Source organism: Aricia agestis, chromosome Z (genome assembly GCF_905147365.1).
Source record: "Aricia agestis chromosome Z, ilAriAges1.1, whole genome shotgun sequence".
NCBI classification, from domain to species: Eukaryota; Metazoa; Arthropoda; class Insecta; order Lepidoptera; family Lycaenidae; genus Aricia; species Aricia agestis.
In genome coordinates this window covers 38,066,136-38,089,072 of record NC_056428.1, presented here as the reverse complement: position 1 = coordinate 38,089,072, position 22,937 = coordinate 38,066,136, and the positions used below count along the sequence as shown (strand labels likewise).

The 22,937-nt window shown below is 35.9% G+C and overlaps 1 protein-coding gene and 1 long non-coding RNA gene across 2 annotated transcripts in view; one reads left to right on the top strand and one right to left on the bottom strand.

Moving 5' to 3' along the window:
* Positions 1-22,937, bottom strand: part of LOC121739432 (proton-coupled amino acid transporter-like protein CG1139) — a 70,372-nt gene that overhangs the window by 21,024 nt on the left and 26,411 nt on the right. The window lies entirely within an intron of this gene.
* LOC121739433 lies at positions 246-16,610 on the top strand. Its single transcript, XR_006037445.1, has 3 exons — positions 246-260; positions 9,014-9,018; positions 16,541-16,610. It is a non-coding gene; the product is annotated as an uncharacterized LOC121739433 (long non-coding RNA).

Here is a 22,937-nt window from a genome sequence, read left to right as displayed (position 1 = left end):
TTATGTTTTTGTTTATAGTTTTTAATACGTTAGAATATTATGTTAATTAATATTATCACTTGCTATAATAATAATCAATCTATCTTATCTTATAGAACTCCTACTGCATTTCTAAGGAGTTCGAGTGTGTTGTGTTGGCCTATATTCCATCCAGAAAATATTTTTACATTTTAATTCTAATATATGAAAACAGATGGCGCTTTATTTTTTACTTCATTATTATAACAGAACTAATCATACCTACTTTATTATATATTATTGTTTTTATTCATAACTAGCTGTTGCCCGCGACTTCGTCCGCGTGGACTTTAGTTTATAGCGCGCGGTGTCAACAAAATTTGTGTCAAATTTAAAAACTTTTTAAAACCCTGGTAAGTGGTACCCCTCTTAGGGCCGCGCAGCGCGCTACACCGGAATGGCAGCGCTGAAAGTGCTCGCCTCGCCGTTGCCATTCCGGTGTAGCGCGGCCCTTAAGAGGATACCACAGCAGCTAGAGAAATGAAAAAAAAGTACGTGTAATATCTATAGCTGTCTCCCTTACCTCAAGCCTATACCGCAGAACGCGATAGAGACAACTGCAGAAAATCCAGAAAATCAACGATTCGTTGTCCCCTGATTCCTTCTCCAAAACTTAACCGATTTAAGTACTTTTTTCATTAAAGATTAAAAAAAGGCTTGAGCTGTGTTCCTATGTTTTGCTTTTTTTGTATAATCTATCCAAATCTGTTTTCTGGACGTTTGAACACAGTGGAAAATCTGGCCATTTTTTTGGGTTTTTGAACGTTCATATCTTATTTAATAATTAAATTATGAAAAAAAGGAAAACATAGGGACATTGTATTAGTGGCCGTAGATATTCAGGAAAAAAATTATAACTCTACTAGCATTATCCAGGGAGGAAACAGGGGACAGCGTTTGTATGGGAAAAATGGCGGTGTGGAATCCTCTTAATTAATCAAAATACCCAAAAACAGCTGTGCAGTGTGCACATAATCTGTACTAATATTATGAATGCGAAAGTATCTCTGTCTGTCTGTCTGTCTGTCAGTCTCGCTTTCACGCCAAACGCCAAAACTACCGAACCGATTGTAATGAAATTTTGTATACTGATAGTCTAAAGCCTGAGAAAGGACATAGGCTACTTTTTTACTGGAAAAAAGGGTTGTAAGGGTCGTAAATTTGTTCAAAAAATTCATAATAGATGGCGCCGTGCGTCTTCTACATCGCGCTGACGCTTGCTCAAAAGTCTTTCTATAAGAGGTGGTATCATCTTACATTTAAGTCTCGATTTTTTTCGATTGTTATATCTATTCTACGGTATTAAATAACTCAGTACTTTATCTGTGCAGGCAGTGACGTAACCTTAAGACCAAATTTCACCAACGACTGTTAAAGTTAATGCTCGAATTAGTACCACGTTAGCTGTTTCGTTTTTCATATGAATGAAAGAGAAGACAGGATAATTTAACAAGCTGTTAACACTAACAGACGTTGGTGAAATTGGGGCTAAACCTATCAATGATAAATAGTTTATGGGTAAAGTTGTGTAATTGGGGGGCTAAATAAGCTTTAAAATTTGGCATAATATATAAAGTTTAACATACAAAAATGAAGTACTTATTGTTTGCACACTGCACAGCTGTATTGATTTAAGGGGTACCAGGGTTTTTTTATAAAAGCTTTTGACACCAATTTTGTTGACATCGCGCGCTATAAACTGAAGTCCACGCGGACGAAGTCGCGGGCAACAGCTAGTAATTTTATATGATCAGAGGCGTAGTTGAATATTTGACGTCTTTTGCCAGTTTACATTAAAATCAGAGATTGAAGGCCCCTTGAGTTTGGGGGCTCCGGAGCACCGCCCCACTCTTTGTAGCTTTGCCACTGACTGTGTCATTATCTTGATCGCATTCTGAGCCGCCAGGATCATGTGTCCGGTAATGGGACTGATTGTGACGATGCGTTAAGGACTTCCTGATGCATCGAGAGTCGGAAGAAAATATTTCCTTTTCCTATTGCTTCCAATTCAGTCTTCAAGACTTTAACGGACATAAGGAATTCAACCACGCACCCCGTGAGTCGTGACACGAGAATCTTAATAATATATAAAATTCTCGTGTCACGGGGTGCGTGGTTGAACTCCTCTGAAACGGCTCGACCGATTTTCGTAAATCTTAGCGAGCAAATCGGCTAGGGTTTAAAATCGGACAACATCTACTTTTTATATTGATATAAGACGTGCATTTGTTGAATAGATAATAATAAATTATTACAACTCGAGACTGATGGCTGGTTTACACGTATTAAAAGATGATAAGTAGTTTTTTTTATGAAATAAGGGGGCGAACGAGTTAACGGGTCACCTGATGGAAAGCAACTTCCGTCGCCCATGGACACTCGCAGCATCGGAAGAGCTGCAAGTGCGTTGCCGGCCTTTTAAGAGGGAATAAAGTAATAGGGGAGGGTAGGGAAAGGAAGGGTTTGTTTCACGCCGGTTTTCTGTGAGAACGTGGTATTCCTCCGGTCGAGCCAGCCCATTCGTGCCGAAGCGTGGCTCTCCCACGTATAAACTAAAAAACTATAGTTAACTAAATTTTAGCTTCCACGCAAAAACTACTTGACCAATCATCATGAAACTTTGATCACATACTCTTGGAGGTATCAGAAGTAACAAGACACTTTTTGTTTAAAAAAAATATTTTTTTACGAAAAAAAAAGTTGACACGGACGCGGATGAAGTCGCGGGCAACAGCTAGTTTATTATAAAGAGGAAAAAAATCGTATGAAATTGCATTGACTAGAATACGAAAGTACTCGGCTAATTTTGATGACGCATAGACATAAAGTAGATCATAGCGAAGGTCGTAGGATACGTTTTGTCGCGAAAAATGGATTACCTATCAATAATTAGTCGTTAACCCCTGTAGTGCTGAGGAATCTGTTTTAGGACGAATAGAAGTCGTGCGCAACTACTTAGACATGAAAAGTGTCTGTTATTTCTTAAAACGGAAAACCGCTGAACTAACTTTGATGGGTTTGAAGATATTTGAGTCCCGGGAGAGGACATCAGCTATGTACTCACATACAAATATTTTTTTAAATTTGTTAGTCTCTCTAAAACTCGAGAACGGCTGAACCGATTTGGCTTTATTTTAGTCTTGAAGTTTTCGTGGGAGGTTACTTTTACAGTGAACTCAATATAAGGGACACCTCTACACACCTTAAAGTTTTATCACTTAGTTTTGCGACACCCTGTAGATAACTCGTAAATGTAATATCATATTTTTCATACATTATATTGTAACTATTTACATAAATAGAAGGTCGACACTTTAAGGTGTTACACTTATTTAAGGTAACGATCCGTTAAAATTACTATGTTTATAACTTATATTAAACGTTGGAAGTCTCAGTTTAAACACATTATATTAAACACACATTACATATATATTAAAGACTCACAGAAAACCGTCGTGAAACAGCGCTTGCGCTGTGTTTCGCCGAGTGAGTGAGTTTTCCCTTCCCTACCCTCCCCTATTCACTTCCCTTCCCTATCCTCCCCTATTACCCTATTCCCTCTTAAAAGGCCGGCAACGTCCATGGGCGACGGAAGTTGCTTTCCATCAGGTGACCCGTTTGCTCGTTTGCCCCCTTATTTTCATTTAAAAAAAAACTGTAAACTAAGAAATTTGTAGCTATCCATATATAATATTATCATATACCATTTTAAATGCAAATTGTCTGTCTGTTTTTCACGCCTAAACCTCTGAACCTGTTTTGCTGATATTTATTATGGATATGCTTTGAGACAATTTTTATCAACACTTTGAGACCCGGGGAAGGACATAGGATACTTTTTATCCCGGAAAAACTTATAACTATCGGTAGAACTTATAACTATTTTGTTTTAGAATTATATCAGCTGTAGGTACAGTGTAGGGATTAAGAGTTACTTAGTTGACTCATCATTTTAAGATTTTAAATATACTTAATATTATATAATTCAAACGAAAATAAGCGAGTTTACGAAGTTAGCAGTGAAATGTCAACTGGTTATTTTCCACAGTCAGTCAACACTTCTGTATGTTTTCAACTCGAGTGTTTGGTCACAACTTACAATGTTTACCTACATTATATTGAAATTGTTAAAATACCATCGGAAAGATAAGGTAACGTACCCATCTTCGAACGCCCTCCTTCGAATAGTTAGCCCATGTTTTTACCTCAAAAGTCAAAACTATAATATTATCTGTCTGCCTGTGACGTCTGTCTCTTACCTCTTCACGCCCAAACCGCTGAACCAATTTTGCTGAAATTTAGTATGGGTGATGGGTATACTTTGAGTCCCAAAAAGGCCATATTATTAAAAAATGATTTTGGAACGAGGTTCCTTATCGCGCGTTGCGAAAGGGGACTAGACTTAAAAAATTAAGACCAAAAAGTTGTAACAACAGTTTTTGACACAGACGTACTTCGCGGGTCATGCGGAGTCTATCTTGATCTATGTCTGTGCTTTTTTGCTATAGTTGTAAACTTGTAAGCCGTGCGGTAGCGCGTGTTTCTCTCTCTCTCTTTTTTTGCTGTTGAGTGTTTACAATATGTTTTTTGTACATAAGAAATAAGATCGTTCCATCCGGGTGTCCCTTGACACCTCTCAAGTTTTTTTATCCCAAAATATATGGTTCCCGAGCGATAAACGAATTTTGGCACAACGGAGTTGCGGGCTTCATAGGACTTAAGGCTGCGTTTGCACCGGAGCTGCGTTGATAGACCTGTGTTTTTGAGAACCAATATAATCGCTTCATTTGCCTGAGCTCTCTAAGCGCAGCGATTCTATTGGTTCTCAAAAACACATTCCTCGCAACGCAGCCTAATAAATGTTGTTTCCGAAATAAAATGCACCATATTGTAGTTTATTTAGAATAGTTTGCGTTAGACTATCCTGTAGATTCAAAGGGTATTTATTATGGACGTTTTGGGACATCCTATTATAAGTATACGTAGACCATAATACGTGACAAGAATCGAAATATTAATTTATCGTAAGCTCATTTTGCAAACTTTTCCTTTAAAAAGGTCACAAAGTATGGGCACGTTCCCTAAGGTAAATATTATGTAGTTGTATCGTGTGCTTGTTAAAATAGCAACTCTTAAGTTTATAAAAAAGGTATATTTTATATTAAGTACCTATAAGAAGTGTCTGGTTAATTTTTTGCTCTTTACAATACCGGACTTTATGAAAAAGACTTGTAAAATATGTATCACAAATTGCAATTCATACCGTTTTGCATCGCTACCCTTTGGTGTAAAAAATCAGGGCCATATTATATAAGTAAGGTAAAATTGCTACGGTAAGTTTTTGTTAAGTACATAGCTTGATCTGAGTTTATTATTAATTATTAAACATTGAAAGTAATTGTACAGCTCGACGAGGCTTTAAATGAACGTGGGTGACATTGACGGCAGCGCTGCTGGTAAAGGAGAACTGTCAAACACATGTGACATGTCAAAAATGACGTTTTTGTATGATAGAAGCGTTTAGTTCCTTTTCTCGCCACGTTCATATAAAGCCTTGTCGAACTGTAGTTGTAAGCTTAGCAACTTAGCAAGGCACTACCAAGAGTTAAAATACGTCAAGATAACGACGGTTTTGAGGGAGACCGTGCACAGCATAACACTTAAAAAGTAGAAATACGTACACTGTAAGTCTATTAAATCTTATTATTATCGGTTGCGTTTAAAAATACTTACATTGTATAATTTGGAGTTTCGCCAATTTGGTAAGTATAGTAATAATTGTAGTAACAAATAGAATAAATATTTTCTTCGTATAAGGACGGGCTTACGATCTAATTTTTAATTTGGAACATCTACAGGCAAAGGGACTGTTAACCCTTACTACAGGTTTCTCAACAGGCCCAAGGGTAACAGTGCTTCACCCACCAGTGACGAGATTGTAATTTTTGTAAACTGTGATTAGATAAATTAGAAACATTTGTCTCTCTCAATCAATCTTAATTTTCTGCACCAATAAAGCTATTATTATTATTTACAAAAAAAGATCAACCTTTAGATAAACCTTGTTTTGGCAAGGTTAAATTGTATTAGTTTTTAGGTTTCTTGAAATATATAAATATTAACAAAAAATAGTTTATTTACTTAAATAGTTTTTTTTACAAACTATATATATGTCGCAGGGAAAAGAAGATAAGTATCAGGGATATCCCGAAATCCCTAGGGATATCACGAAATCGCGGTAGATACCGAATATTATTGTTTCTTACGTCTTCTTACTAAACAAATCTAGTGATATGTCATTTCACTAAACTAAATCTAGTGAAATGTCAGAAAAGCGGATACCGCCGAATAAAAATCGAGCTACGCATTTCTCTCGCTCGCTCTAATACCCTATTACTATCTTAAGTCGCCCCACTAACCCTAAATTGACGATTTTATAATTAATTTTTATACTTGAAAATAAGCCCCGAATTGTTTCATTTTGTAGACATAGATACTACATTATATTTCCGAGAATCAGACCTAGCAAAAACACGATATCTTAAAATTTTCTCGATCACAAAGATGCATCTAATTTTCACGAATTTTTCATATATTGCCATAATCGTGCATTAAACTAAGTTAATATTTTAACACATTGTATAAAATTCTATCATTGAGGAACTGACCTAGCGGATTTTTTAAATGTTACATATTTATCGAGTTATTAGGAAAAAAATAATTTTCTTTTTATTTAAATGAATCCGCGTCGTCCTTTTTCACCTGGCATATGAAAGACGGGCGTGAGTGTGAAGAGAGAAGGACGATTTTTTGCGTTAGTCGCCATCTTAACGCGAATGGGGCATTATCAGCGTGAAGGGATCTTATAATCGGTATTGAGTTATTAATATCCCTATAATATAAGTACATTTAACAGGTTATCGAACCATGCAAGTAACATGCGCGTAAGTCTGGAAAATATTAAAAAATGTTGAAACTCGAGAGTCGTAAAAGGTGATATTTAGAAAATCACATTCAAACTTAACGTACACGTAATAATTTAACGAATAAAATCACACGAGCCGCGCCAGCTCGAGCGACGCATTTGTTTCACTCCCACTAGTGCCCGTGTGGGTATTAGAGCGAGCAAGAGAAATGCGTAGCTCGATTTTTATTCGGCGGTATCCGCTTTTCTGACATTTCACTAGATTTAGTTTAGTGAAATGAGTAATGACATATCACTAGATTTGTTTAGTAAGAAGACGTAAGAAACAAGAATATTCGGTATCTACCGCGATTTCGTGATATCCCTTGGGATTTCGGGATATCCCTGATATCTTCTTTTCCCTGCGACATATACATACTTACTATAATTATGTTAGTTACATACTATATACTTAGTACTAAATAGTTACATACTTACTATATAGTAAGTATGTAACTATTTAAATAAACAATTTTTGTTAACCATGGTCCATGATAGACAGGCGCGGATACAGCCCCATAAAAAAGGGCACCATTGCTTTTTTTAAACCGAGAAAATAATTTTTACGCTACCATTTTCCTGAAAACCTCTTCCACTTACTATAGTCAGTGTATTTATTTTTGGTATTCACGAATTATTTTATTTTTCTGTGTTACGTAAGTATAAGACTAGATTTTAGTACCGATTTAGTAATCCAGTTTTGTTTTTATGACGAGCGGTTTTTAGGGTTCCGTATACAAAGGGTAAAAACGGGACCCTATTACTGAGACTTCGATGTCTGTCCGTCTGTCTCCAGGCTGTAACTCAAGAACGGTAATAGCTAGAGAGTTTAAATTTTCACAGATAATGTATTTCTGTTGCCGCTATAACAACAAATACTAAAAACAATATAAATTCAATATTTAAAGAGGGCTCCATACAACAAACGTGATTTTTCAATCAGTTTTTGCTCGCGGTATAACTGATGACAAGTAGGCACTTGAAATGTACACAAAATACTCAACTGTATAAATTATTATACTTTAATAATTAATAAGAAAATTTAAATAAAATAAATAAATAAAGTATGTTCCCATACAAAATCTCAATTTTTACTATTTTTGCTCTATAATTTTACGGATAACGGGACCATTCGTGCGCGAGTCCAACTCGCACCTGGCCGATTTTTTAATTAATAGTGGAAGATTTTTTGTATTTGTTTACAGTTTTTATGTCATTCGACTATAAGTTGTAAGACCTGTTGTGAAATAAAATACTTAAGTAAATACCGTATTTTTTATAACGTCTGAAGTTTCATAATATTTTAGTACACAAAGTTTAATATTTGATGCACCCGGTGGATGCACCCGGCTCATTATTATATATTTTTTTCAATATAATTTTTTAATTGCACAAAAAATTAAGTAGTCTTTAATTTATTAAATAATCTATAACATTTTGTTTTTATTTTCTGCGTTGTCAATCAATTAGGTACTTACAATAATAATTACGCTTTGATCGAATGGTTGAGTTTGCCTTGAGAATTCGTTTACTTTCACAAAGTCGCTAGGCTGTATCAAGTGTCCGGGTACGAACAATGGACAATGTCAATGTCACCTTCTTATAATTTACTTACTATAAAATTAAAATTATGTAACAAGCTAAATCTGATTAGAGATGTTTAAAGATTTTACGTACGATATTTACGTGATTTAAAAAAAATACCTATTATCTTTTTTTAATAATAAATCTCAATGATATTCATAATATAATATGATTATAATAATTATTGTTCTTAGATACGAGTTGTTACTTGTTGGTTACCAAGAAATAGGTGGAGACATTCATGATAGTTAATCAAAGTAATGCAGAGCTTATAACTATAGTCTACTTGGAATAATACACGTAGCAATTATACCTAACGACTAGTCTTTACATATATACCTATATCATAATTACATTAGAATATGTTGGCTGTTGCCACTCTTCAACAGCTGACATATTTTCTATAATATTGATTCTATTTACTTTAGAGAGCTTTATGACATCAAGTGGAAGTGGAATATTTATTAAGGTAACTAACTATCGGAACGTAATACTATTAATATGAAAATAATAAAGTTCCTGTAAATAACGAATCATTTATGATGAATGTGAATTTATTTAGGAATATACACGGTAAGACGTACCATAATAATCAAATATATTGGTACTTAATACGTATTACAGTTAAGAATACCTACTATAATAAATTAAACTACCTGGTCTAAGTAAAAATATTAATAACGTTAAATACTTAATAATATTATTTAATTGTGTTACTGATTGTAGTTCTAGCATGTTCTTAGAAAAAGTGAAATCTAATAAATATTATTGAGTAAATTAAGAAAACATTGCCAATTTCAGCACATTAACATAATTATAACAGAATTTGAGCGAACTATTTTTAATAGATCGCATTATTTCAAAATTGGTTGGTGATTTATAGATTCTGTTTATGCATTTATGAATACAAATTTCTGAATGATCAATGATCACGCCCGTGAGTCATGGCAACATTACATCGCACACTACATACACAACTCACGTTAGCTATTGCCCTGTTATACAAAATGTAACAAAGGCAGGTGCAGATAAAATCACAGGCACACATCAAACACTAAAAATCAAATATTGATTTAAAACCATTAAAAATATTTTAAGTATTTATTTTAGCTAATAACATTAATTTTGAAGAGTGATCTTTAGCCCGGCCGCACATTGTCCGAATTCTGATCGGAAACAGTTGAATTTCGCCGGACCGCCACCCCGCACACTATCCGAAATATTCTTCCGGCGAGTTCGAGCTCACTCGGCTCAGTACAAAATAAAAGAGACAGCGCGGACGTTCAACTGTTTCGTATCAGAAATTTCGGACAATGTGCGGCCGGGCTTACTTATTTCGTTCAACACAGATTATAATACCTATTTTATCATATTATCATTATGAGTGTGCTATGACTGCTATGTCCTCAAAAGCTACGGTATTATAATTAAGTCTATATCGAAAGATATATCCAGTTCGAACTGGATTTAATAGTTTTTATTGCGACACCGACCTGTCAAATGAGCAATTTGAGTCCCCTACTAATATCACTAATAAGGTAGCATTAATATTGATGCAAAACGATTTATTTTATTGGGGTCAAATAGATCGATGGTCGACAAAACATGCACGCTATTAAATAATAGTCGAAGGTGAAAAGTACTGAGGGTGGTGACATGACGCTGAAATCAATAACAATTACCTACATATTACATTCACATAATATTTTCATTATATATAAACCTTTTAAAATAAGTAAAAAGAAATGAAATATACTTATTTTTTTTTATTTACTACACACATAGCTCTTGCTCAGCCAGAGGCGCCCCAAAATAAACGCTTGATCCGCCCCTGGTTGTAATTTTATGTTTTTTCGCAAAACCAGCAATTGCTATTAACACCACTTTTATAATATGCATAATAAGTACATGGTTATAACATAACTCTTGGGTATGATCCAACTGTAAAACAATATTATAATTCCGTCCAAACTCAGTTTCGAAATAATGTGACAAACGTCTGTGCATTTTTTTCCTAACATTGTTTGCGCATTTGGCACGACTTGATTGTTTATTTTCACGTTTCTCTTTGATTTTGTCTAATTTCTACACAACTAATATAAAGAGGAAAGATTTGATTGTTTGTTTGTCTTGAATAGGCTCCGAAACTACTGGACCGATTTGAAATATTCTTTTACCATTGGAATCCTACATTAATTCTGCTGAACATAGGCTAAATTTTTTTTTGGAAAAAAATTGGGTTCCGTAAGATATTTGGGATTTTCGGACGCAAGGTGTAAAAAATCAAGCAGAAATGTTACTTTTTTCGCGTACGCTGCCTAAACTATAAAAGATAGAACCATAAAATGTTCTAAGTAATTGTAGATCTTTTAAATATCTACAAAAAAGTCCGCGACACACTATACCTACCTATGTTGAGTGAGGCACAATAACCATTTTTTTAATTAAAAAATCTTGAAATGTTTTTGGACTACATTTAAATGCCTCTATTTTACTCATGGCATTAATTCTTATCAAAATAAATTATTTAAAAATCAATGTCCACCCGTGCGAAGCCGGGGCGGGCCGCTAGTATAATTATATTTTTACTTAAAATGTAAAAGATCAATCCGCTGGGGACGGCCTCGGAAAAGATAAACTGGATGCCTCCGGCCTGCGGTAGCGAGAATAAGACACATTGAAGACCTTGGAGGACTTTTGCCCAGCATAGTATAGAATCTATACTATCCCACTGCTGGGCAAAAGTCCCATGTTCTATTATCTATACTATAGATAATAAAACAGGGGTCACTAATAAGTTTCGCTCAGGGTCCATTTTAAGAAATGAAATGACTTTCGCGGTTCACAGTTCACACATTAAAAAACAATATAAATAATCAATAAGAAAAGTTACAACTTTTGTTGCTTGTTTGGAGTAAAATTGGTACAAGCTATTGTTCATCAGTGAAGTTTATCCTCGAAAATGCTTGGTCTGCACTGCGCACACAATGGTTCGGCGCGGTCCACCATTTGGTAACACCTGGTATAGAAAAAAAAATCCTTTAAAATTTAAATTTTGTTACACCCATTATATTTTATTGTATTAAAGTGATGATGAAGTAGGTTATTATAACTAAACGATGATAGGCCTCATGTAGACGTCCAGCAGAAAGCGGACGCCCTCGCGAACAAAATGAGGGAGGTCCTCGATAAATCACTCGCCCTGTCCAAAGAGTAGATTTGCTCGTCTCCGGCATGGACGACGCAGCGACCGCCGCCTATGTTACCAAGGCGGTGGCAAAAGAAGGCGGCTGTACGGCCACCGACATCCGGTCGGGCATAATCACGGTAGGCCCCAGGGGCGCACGGAGCGTGTGGCTCCATGTCCCCACGGATGCCGCCAAGAATTTAGTAACTTCTGGGCGGCTGCAGGTAGGATGGGTCTTGGCAAAGGTGGTGCTCCTGACTGAGAGGCCAAAGCGATGCTACCGATGTCTGGACACCGGCAACCTGGCATCGAGCTGCCAGTCTCCGGTAGACGTTGCGGGAATTGCTTCCGTTGCGGGAAGCCGGGGCACAAGGCCGCCGACTGCGCGGAGGAGCCCAGCTGCTTCTTTTGCGCTGAGCTCGGCAGAGAGAGCAACCAAGTGCTGGTGAGTAATGGCTGTTTTACAGCAGTCAGCAAACCTCCCAGCACGAGGAGGAAGCGCAAGGCTCGGAGCCAATAAGGCCGGGGCGAGTGAGACCGCCTCCGCCATGGAGGTTGAAGCCTAGGCCTGTGGGTGGTTGAGGAGAAAGGCTCCCCCGATGCCCGGGGAGCCTCTCGGTGCAGACAGGCGGCGGCCAAGGCTGCTGCAGCCGAAGAGGCGCCGGAAGCGGCAAGCGCTGTGGAGGACGCGGTTGAATGCACTGCGATCCCGCTCCTCCACGTGTAGCGTTGACGAGGGCATGGCTTTTTAGTTTTAGTCGATAAACCTCTGCGGAGGGAGTCCGACATACCCCTGCCCCTCCCCCGAGGGGGCGGGGGATGCGTAATGCATTTCCCCTTAAAAAAAAGAAAGTCATGACAGGCGGGAAAATTTTCTAAACGTAATCACGCATAAAAGGTGTATTTTTTTCTTTGTATTTTCACAGAGAACGCTTATTACATTTTAAATAATATCACCTTGCACATTTTTATCTCGAATTAATAAAGTTCTCATATTTTTTATTTCATGGTAAAAGTGTTAACTTTGTTATTCTATTTAGAAATAAATATTTTGATTTTTGATCCCTATACCCAGTTTAAAAATCAATAGCTACGCTGCTACGGGAATGCCACAAAGTCAAACAACATCTCTCTGTAGCGATAGACAGACAGCTGCCCGCAGGCTTTCAGCGTTCAATGTTTCAGCAACAAAGCTTTGTCTGTCTACCGCTACAGAGAGATGTTGCAGCAGCATCAGAGAGATGAGCATACATAATATGTAACTTAATGCTCCAAGCTGTCAATTTTAATAAACAAAACCGTCATTCATAATACTCCAAAGTGAACTTAGTACCGAACGGTGTTACAAAACAGTGATAATTAAGTACCTAAGTAAGTATAATATTCTTTTCTATTTTCAGACTAGCAATTTTATTATACACTAGCTGCTGCCCGCGACTTCGTCCGCGTGGACTTCAGTTTATAGCGCGCGATGTCAACAAAATTTGTGTCAAAAGCTTTTATAAAAAAAACCTGGTACCCCTTAAATCAATACAGCTGTGCAGTGTGCACACAATAAGTACTTAATTTTTTTATGTTAAACTTTATATTTTGTGCCAAATTTTAAAGCTTATTTAGCCCCCCAATTACACAACTTTACCCATAAACTATTTATCATTGATAGATTTCCCATTTCACCAACGTCTGTTAGTGTTAACAGCTTGTTAAAATGTCCTGTCTTCTCTTTCATTCATATGAAAAACGAAACAGCTAACGTGATACTAATTCTAGCATTAACTATAACAGTCGTTGGTGAAATTTAGTCTTAAGGTTACGTCACTGCCTGCACAGATAAAGTACTGAGTTATTTAATACCGTAGAATAGATATAACAATCGAAAAAAATCGAGACTTAAATGTAAGATGATACCACCTCTTATAGAAATACTTTTGAGCAAGCGTCAGCGCGATGTAGAAGACGCACGGCGACATCTATTATGATTTTTTTTAACAAATTTACGACCCTTACAACCCTTTTTTCCAGTAAAAAAGTAGCCTATGTCCTTTCTCAGGCTTTAGACTATCTGTATAGGTACAAAATTTCATTACAATCGGTTCGGTAGTTTTGGCGTTTGGCGTGAATGCGAGACTGACAGACAGACAGACAGGCAGAGATACTTTCGCATTTATAATATTAGTATAGATTATGTGCACACTGCACAGCTGTTTTTGGGTATTTTGATTAATTAAGGGCCGCGCTACACCGGAATGGCAGCGGCGAGGCGAGCACTTTCAGCGCTGCCATTCGGGTGTAGCGTGGCCCTAAGAGGGATACCACTTACCAGGGTTTTAAAAAGTTTTTAAATTTGACACAAATTTTGTTGAAACCGCGCGCTATAAACTAAAGTCCACGCGGACGAAGTCGCGGGCAACAGCTAGTTATGAATAAAAACAATAATATATAATAAAGTAGGTAAGATTAGTTCTGTTACTAATGAAGTATAAAATAAAACGCCATCTGTTTTCATATATTAGAATTAAAATGTTGATTGCATTGATATATTTTCTGGATGGAATATAGGCCAACACGGTACACTCGAACTCCTTAGAAATGCAGTAGGAGTTCTATAAGATAAGATAGATAGATTATTATTATACCAAGTGATAATATTATTAAATATAATATTCTAACGTATTAAAAACTATAAACAAAAACATAATAACTAATAAGTATGATTATTGATTAGTTCTATGTTACAATGAAGTAAAAAATAAAACGCCATCTGCTGAATCGTATTAGAACTAAAATGTTCATTGCATCGATATATTTCTGGATTTTTTATAATATTATACATAAAATATATTTAAGATTTTTGAAATATTATTTTAATACACATTCAAGACCCAGGAACATTGAAAACTTTTTGTTCCGCCTGCGGGACTCGAACCCAGGACCCCCGGGATGAGCGCTGGCCACGCGCAATGCGAATTAATTTTCATCGATATTTTCATGGAAATAAGATATTTTCCCACATCAAAATGTAGCCTATGTCCTTCCTCAGACTCTAGAATAACTGTGTACAAAATTTCATTGCAATCGGTTCAGTAGTTTTGGCGTGAAAGCGAGACAGACAGACAGACAGACAGACAGACAGACAGACAGACAGAGATACTTTCGCATTTATAATATTAGTATAGATTAGAATTAAAAGTAAGTATTAGTAACTTAGGCTTGAAATCAATTTCGTTACTGGTATAAGCTACAGAGGTTACTGCAAAAAAAGTCGCAAATAAGGATGCTGCATGCTTATGTAGCAGTCTTATTTACTATAAATAAATATAAATGTTCGTATGTCTAGTATAAAGTTGATCTACTATATTATGTATATTATTATTAAACAAGTGGCAGGATAGAACGATAAGAAGACATTCTTCTTGAGTTGGTCATGCTACGTATATAGTATTTCTTGACATAATAGGTAAGCACATAAATATTTGTTTATATACTTGCTAATAAGTTTGGCATGCGCGTATAGTCATGTTTTGACATAATTTTAGTTCAGACTGCATGTGCACCTCGCGTGTCCAAACATCAGTTTCTGTCAGAACTCTATAATTAAGTATACGAAGATTTCATGCCAAAATGTCCATCTTATCTAAATGCAAACTATGGAATGAAACATTTCCTTCGCATTTTCTTAATGTTATCATAAAAATAACCTAATATAAATCTTAATCTAACTTGGAAATCTACATTTCTGCTAACGATTGTCAAAGTAAAGTAAAAAAATTGGCTGAGTCATTACAAAGTGAAGCCAAACACCAAAGTTTTCAAATTACCTGCACATCTGAAAAAACTAAACTCTTGAACACTTATTTTCTCTGTGATTCCTCTGTTTCTAAGCTCTTCACTTGGTAAGTAATAACCCTGTTGCGACTATTACATTGCAATATAAATCGATGTCGTTAATTTTTCATTGATATTTAGAGTATTTTAGTTGTAAAGTCGAGCCAAGAGTGACGTAGAATGACGCCGGCGCCCCTGCCAAGGCGAATTTGCAAGTCGTTCGTCATGTCTTATTCAGCAAATGGAAAACTATTTCGTACTGCAAGAAAATGTTGACAGGAAAAAAAAATAGTTTTTCCGTTAAAGTCCAAACAAGGGGTCGAATGTACCTATCACATAATTTTATCTTTTGAAGTTAGTTAAACCAACCAAATTAATATTTTCCTTTTTTAGTACACCAATATATAAGATATGTTACCGTTAATGTACGTAAACCAGTTAGGATGCAGCTTAACAAGGTATTCTGCAAGTTACCTGGCTGAGTCAGTTAAAGTGCAAAACGTTTATTCTATTCTCATTAAATTACATAAAACAGGTTCTTGTTTGAATAAAACATGTTATTTAGTTGTAGGGAATTCTTATTTAAAATTTTACATAAACAAAGGAATGAATTATTATATTTTAAGATAAATTTTACTCCACTAATAAAATATAACATATCGTATAACTAGAAAAAAAACAGTCACACAACAACAGTCTATGTTGACAAGCTTATGTAAGCAAAGTTTTTAGGTCTTTTACGAAGGAAGAGAATGCAAACTAACTAGGTAAAGTGCAAATAATATTTGCAAAAGTTTATATTATAAGATTTTTAACGGATGGTATCAGGGAATCTTCAGATTACCTAGGTAATGTGCACGTTAACGTATTCTGCATTCTAACGGTAACATATATATCTATAATAACAATTATATAATAACATAATATTGTTGATTAATAATTATCATTTCATTCATAATAAGTATTTCATTTCATCCCATTGTCGCAAAGAATGTTGTATTTCACCTTTCATTGGAACACATTTCATCCATATTAAAGAGAATTAGGTAGTTGTATTATATATGTAAGTAATATCAATATCACATTTACATAATATGTAAATGTGATTCTGTTGGTGAATAAACAATATTCAGGTGGGTAACTTCTGCCTACATCTAAAAACCTTGCGCTCTTTTTCTGTGCATTTATTTTATTAAAACAAAATGTTTCAATAAGAAGAAATGTAATTACAGGTAATTACTAATAAATTTCTTAGTAACTGCAAAGTGCAGCCTCGACTTAATTTCTGAAGAATGTTTTCAAAAGCTTTTGGATGCTTTTAAAGCTATTTTAAATGACTTCTTAAGATATTAAAGACTTTGACCACTTTTCTTATTTAAAAAAAAATCGCGATTTTTCGCTGCAAAAAAGTGTTGGAGGGACATAATATTATGAAATTTTTTATCTTTGAAAAATATACGGTTCCCTCGCGATAAATGTGGCGGCATCACCTAGAAATTAATTCCTGATGAACATCTAAGAACTGCTGATTTTAGAATTAATCGTAAACACGTGACTAAAAAATATTTATGGAAATAGATAGCAGTACCTTTTAGCAGTAGTTTTTGGCGGTTTGCCGGCCGGTAGCAGTTTAAACAGCTGCTAGTATACTTTTAGACTTACACATGGAATTTGTACTGTAATTGTTTTAGTATCAATATTCGATTATTATTTTTACGCAATTTTTTTGTTTCGTTTGTTTTTGTTCCTTCATCCATTCATCCTTGAATAAGACACGTGTACGAATGCTTAATACATAGTATCTAATGTATATTAATCCATACTCTTCTACTGAATCTATTGTTTTTGATAATAATTATTTGAAGAGCTGTCGTACAATGTTAATGTAGATTCTAATAACAGAATAGCATTTTCATGTGGCATTCAAAGGGTTAAAATAAGTAATAAGTTAAAATAAATAGAAAAGAGCATATAAGTATTAATATAAAATTCAGAAGTCAAAAAATCCTAAAACTATTATAACTTATAAGTAATGAAGTTAAAACAAAATTGCACGATATGTTTAAAAGACAAGTCTATTTATTGACTGTAAATTTAATTTCAGCCCTGACTTTGACCATAATGCCATAAGCCATTTATAACAAGATCTTTTGTTTCTTTTAACTGTAAATGCAGCCTTTTTAGTGACCTTTAATAAACCGAAGTGCTGTCGAGTGCAATTTAAAAACACAAATAAAAAACAAAAGTGGCAGCCTTTGTAGATAAGACATGCGTCAGCAATCAGTATAGGTGATTTCAGCACTTATGCAGACTCAAGGCAAAATAAATTGATCAATATGCAAAGTGCAAATAGTTTTTTTTAAGTTTCATTTAAAGTAAAGACTAAGTTTAGGTTTTGGTGACAAATTCTACAACGTAAGCAGAGCTCTAGTATTTATAATATTATAAATTTGAGGATAAGGTTAAGACTTAAGGTAGAACCTCATCCTTACCCGTAAGGATGAAGGTAACCCTTAATGTTAAGATAATGAAAACAGAGTACAAATTACAATAGTAATGCGAGAATCGCACGTGCCTTTCTCCAAGCCCTTGTTGGTACGCGAAAGCTTGCATTTCCCAGCGACCGGTTGACGCCAACCGGACTGCCGATGCCAGTATTGCAACCACTTAACTAGGGTCCGCAAAAAAGTAACGTCATTTTACACATAAAGCTGATCGCACATTTGTCAGCACCGTACGCGCCGTACGCGTCGAATGCACCGCATAGTGTACGAAAGTTTCGGTCTGTCCGTCTGTCTGTCCGGGGTTTTTCTCAAAGACTATAGGACCCACAAAGCTGTAATTCGGCATGAATGCAGATACTATTGATGCCGCCAAAATTATATATAAGTACTTAAATTATTAAAAAAAAAAATTATGGTACCTAAATTACACATCAAGCTGGGATGATTTTTGTAAATTATGTCTTTATAGAGGTAACAGAATGTCCCTGCTTTTAAAATTGATGAAACTTAACTCGCGCATAATATATATAAATATAATATCTCGCTTAGTGGAGATGAGACAGCGCGTGTAATGAAAGAGACAAAACACGCCAGGTACGAATTTCCACGCACTTTTTCTGCCGCCAGTACGCGGTAATTTTCCAATGCTGATGATTTATCATGTATGTGACCCCGTACATGAATGTGAAGGGAAGCTTACTTCACTGGAATCAAATTATTAATAACTCATAGCATAGCTCCATTTTGTACGAATTTTCTAGGATTTTCGAGACAAAAACAATCCATGCCAGGTTTGGCTAAGTTTTAGATTGAAATTTAATTCTACAATAGCGCGTATATGCTAAACCAATAACGAATTGAAAAGATAAATAGCATTAAAACACAGTAATGCACATTAGTTTTTAAATTCATCAAATCTCATCTATATCCGTTCAAATAATACAGTTTTGTAGAGTAGAACAGCTAGTTTGACCAACTCTTGCTCTTGCCAGCCACCTTATTAATATAAATGCAACATTCTCTTGCTTCTATAAACGTTATGTGCAAATACAGTTACAATACAAACACGTGTGGACATTTATTTAAATAGACAAAGTAATTTGAAACAGGTTCAGATGTTACAATAGTTAAAGTAAAACTTTGCAAATTTTGCTTAAATACTTTGTAAAGTGAAAATTTCTTCGCCGCAATTAGTATAAGTATGCGAGGACTAAGTGTTTTGTTAATTCTAGCCAAATTCTTTTAACTGGGACATTGGACACTTAATGTGGTCGTTACCTACTTATCTGCATAAATATAAAGCAATAAATCAAATTGTAAAACGTACGTGCCTGTTGTAATGATAATAACGTTGCTTAGCTATTAGATCGCTATCTCAAATGGCGTTACACATTTTGATTTTTCAATAAAAGTACTTAATATTAAAATATGACGAACTAGAACTGCAACCGTTCTTATAGTTCTTTGTAATGGAAGGATCTAGGCTCGGCTCGTATAGTTCATCTAGGCCTTTAGCACCTAACACAGTTGCTAAAATATTCTAGCTATCATAAAAAAAAAATCGGCCAGTGCGAGTTGGACTCGCGCACGAAGGGTTCCGTACCACAATAGAGCAAAAATAGGCTGAAAATTGTGTATTTTGTATGGGAGCCCCCTTAATTATTTCATTTATTTAAATTTTATTATTAATTATTAAAGTACGAATAAACTGCGTATTTCTTGAATATTTCAAGTGCCTAATATAAATTGTATTGCCGTTATTGATATCGAGCAAAAAATAGCAAAAAAAAAACACGTTTATTGTATGGGAGCCCCCTTTAAATATTTAATTTATTTTGTTTTATTTGTTAAGTTATAGCGGCAACAGATATATACACAATCTGTGAAAATTTCAGAAGTCTAGAACAGGTGGACCGCAATCCGTACGCGGACCGCGGAAGGTCGAATCTCGGACCGCGAAATATTGTAATGTATTTTATTACCAAGTATCAATGAACACATAGATAGGAAAAGAGTCAAGACGTGTGTTTTGTTCTGGACCTCGTTGAATTTTCCCACAGTATCCGGACCTCACCTAAAATTATTTGCAGACCCCTGCTATAGTGGTTCTTGAGTTACATCCTGGTGACACGCAGACAGACAGACGGACAGAAGTCTTAGTGATAGGGTCCCGTTTTTACCCTTTGGGTACGGAGCCCTAAAAATAATACAGAATTTAGAAGGTAATCATAAAATATATTAGGCACGTAAGTTCATAATAATGACGTTAACGATTTAAAAATTTGTCTTACAATACTACAAAATCTAAAATCGCAAAATGCAACTCTGCTTGCAATTAATTTCTGTATTTTTGTACTGATTTGACATTTGTCACTTTAATAGTTTTGACAATTCATTTGCTGAATTGATTGAGAGGAATTGCTAAATGTGACCATTTTAGCCCCGCAGTTCATGTCCCTGTCGCTACAGCACTGACTGTTCCTGATTTCGCAGGTCAATGTCAAGATACAATCATGCGTGATTCAGATGATTTAGCTGTCCCACGCCAAGATGCTTTGCCCCCTCGTACTATTTCATTCACTTGTTTGTCGTTCCTTGATAGATCTCATATAAAGTTGGAAGCACACTGAGTTTCAATAATTAAATTAGTTTATTAGTGCCAACGCAATTGACTATAAAGTGAATCGTAAAGTGAAATAACTTTCTTGTGCTTTAGTCTTTATGTTATTGAAATGTAATAAATTCGGAATCAGATCTTGTTAATAGTCTGTCTAGTCTGAGACTAGACAGACTATTAACAAGATCTGATTTCTCAGGTACTTCTGGAAAGAGCTAAAAAAGCATGAGGTCAAGAGCTTTTGATTATCAGAACTTTAACCAATCGGCAATGATACAGATACATCCCCCTCGAAATACGCCACAAATCGGTCACAACATGGTGAAATTTGCCCTTTCCATTGACTCCTGCTATAATCATAGAAACCTTGCCAGCATTATCAACCTTATTACCTTCTAATCATTCCACGTGCACTTCCGGTAGAGGTGATTGACTCCTAACCTCCATTTCAACACCAACTGCACGTTCCGCGATGATAGGAGACGGCCGATTACCCACGTGTTTGTAAACAAATGCACATGTATCGAAAGTTGTACATTCTTGTTCGCGATATGAATGTAGGAGGATTCCTAACTTCTGCTCGGACTAGGGCCATAACTTTAGGTATATAACAAAAGCTTTAGGTATATGCATAAAAGGTACTACTACTACTTCTTTGATTAAGTTTATATAAATGTAAAATGAAAACTGAGTTCGTAAATAGGCGGGTCCACACCAAGCGAGCCTCCTCGGCCGCGGCCCGCCTCGCGCGGCATGCGCCGTACGCTCGCTTGGTGTGAACGTTGTTCGCCCGAGGCGGGCGCATGCTCACGCTCGGACGAGCGCGCGCGCGTCCGAGCGGTGTCGGTTTTTTGAAATGCTCAAAGGCGCCTCAGTCGTTTGCACTTTGTTTGTGTGGACGTCACATGTTTTGGTACCATCGTGTCTTTGTGCTCAACTGAGCGGCTCGGGCTGTTCGAGCGAGGCAACCTTGCTGTGTACGCCCGTCCGCCTCGCCCTCGACGAGCATGCCTCGGCCGCGGCTGCTCGCTTGCCGCGCGCGGCGGGCCTCGGCCGCGGCGGCTCGCTTGGTGTGGACCCGCCTATTCGCATTTCGTAGTACCATTGATAAAAATTGTTTTAGTACAGTTTAGTAAAAAGTAAGTTTTTTGGAAAACTTTTTTTTGAAAAGATGTCGACGTTAACCGAAACGTAAGCAATCTTCTAATCCCAGGGAACTGTACATTTTACTGGACAGAAACGGAAATTTTCCTTTAGCAGCCGGAACCGCAGCTGAAGTAGTGTTTTATGTCATCAATATTAATTGGCTGGTCGTCTTTACGCGTGTCGTGAATAGAAAAACATATTTATTACATAAACACATACGTGAGATGACTTACTTACGTTTTCTCAGAAATAATTGTTTATTATTGATTTGAGAAATCCCGGATAACGAGAAAATCTGATAGTAAATATCTGATTGATATGTGTTTTTATTCTTTTAATAGAAATAGTAAATATGTGATTTAAATATTGTTTATGTGGAAAATTCTGAATTCCAATATAAAGTTATGGTCAGTTAAGACTTCAGCCCGAAACGAAACGGGAGAAGACCTTTTTTTATTTGAAATAGCTTCTCTTGTATGGTAACATAATATTATGCGGAACATCCTTTTTGGGGTTCCATAGTTACTTCAATTCAACCATTAAAGCTTATTCACAATATGTTATTCCACCGATTAAAAGAAAATTGCGAATCAGTCATACGAAAACAAGTAGGCTAGTGCGAGTACCGCTAAGTATGGTCAGCGCAGGTAACCACGTCACACTGGATCGAACCGGATCGAACCGGATCGAGACGCTCAAGGATTGCGAACTGATTGTCTGAAATGAGATACTATTAACGTCTGGAGTAGGGCTGGCGATTGGTGCTTTTCCGGAATATTTTGTAATATTGGAGTCGAGCCCCTAGCCGTTTTCTTTATCGCTCCTTTAGTTAAAAGCTTTATTTAGTAGTAAAATAGTTAGTTGAAAATATGACCGGATGAAGTGAGTAACTAACATTTTACAATATAACAGCAATTACTCATTTTCCCCTTATAATTTGTAATTTACCTACTTGATCATCTATACTCCACTCGGGCTAACTTGGCGCTAGCGGTCATTGACTCCCTGTCAAAAACTTGTCATTTTCCATATAAACCGCGATTGACAATGAAGTGTCAGATGTTATCAATTGTGGTTTTATATAGAAAATGA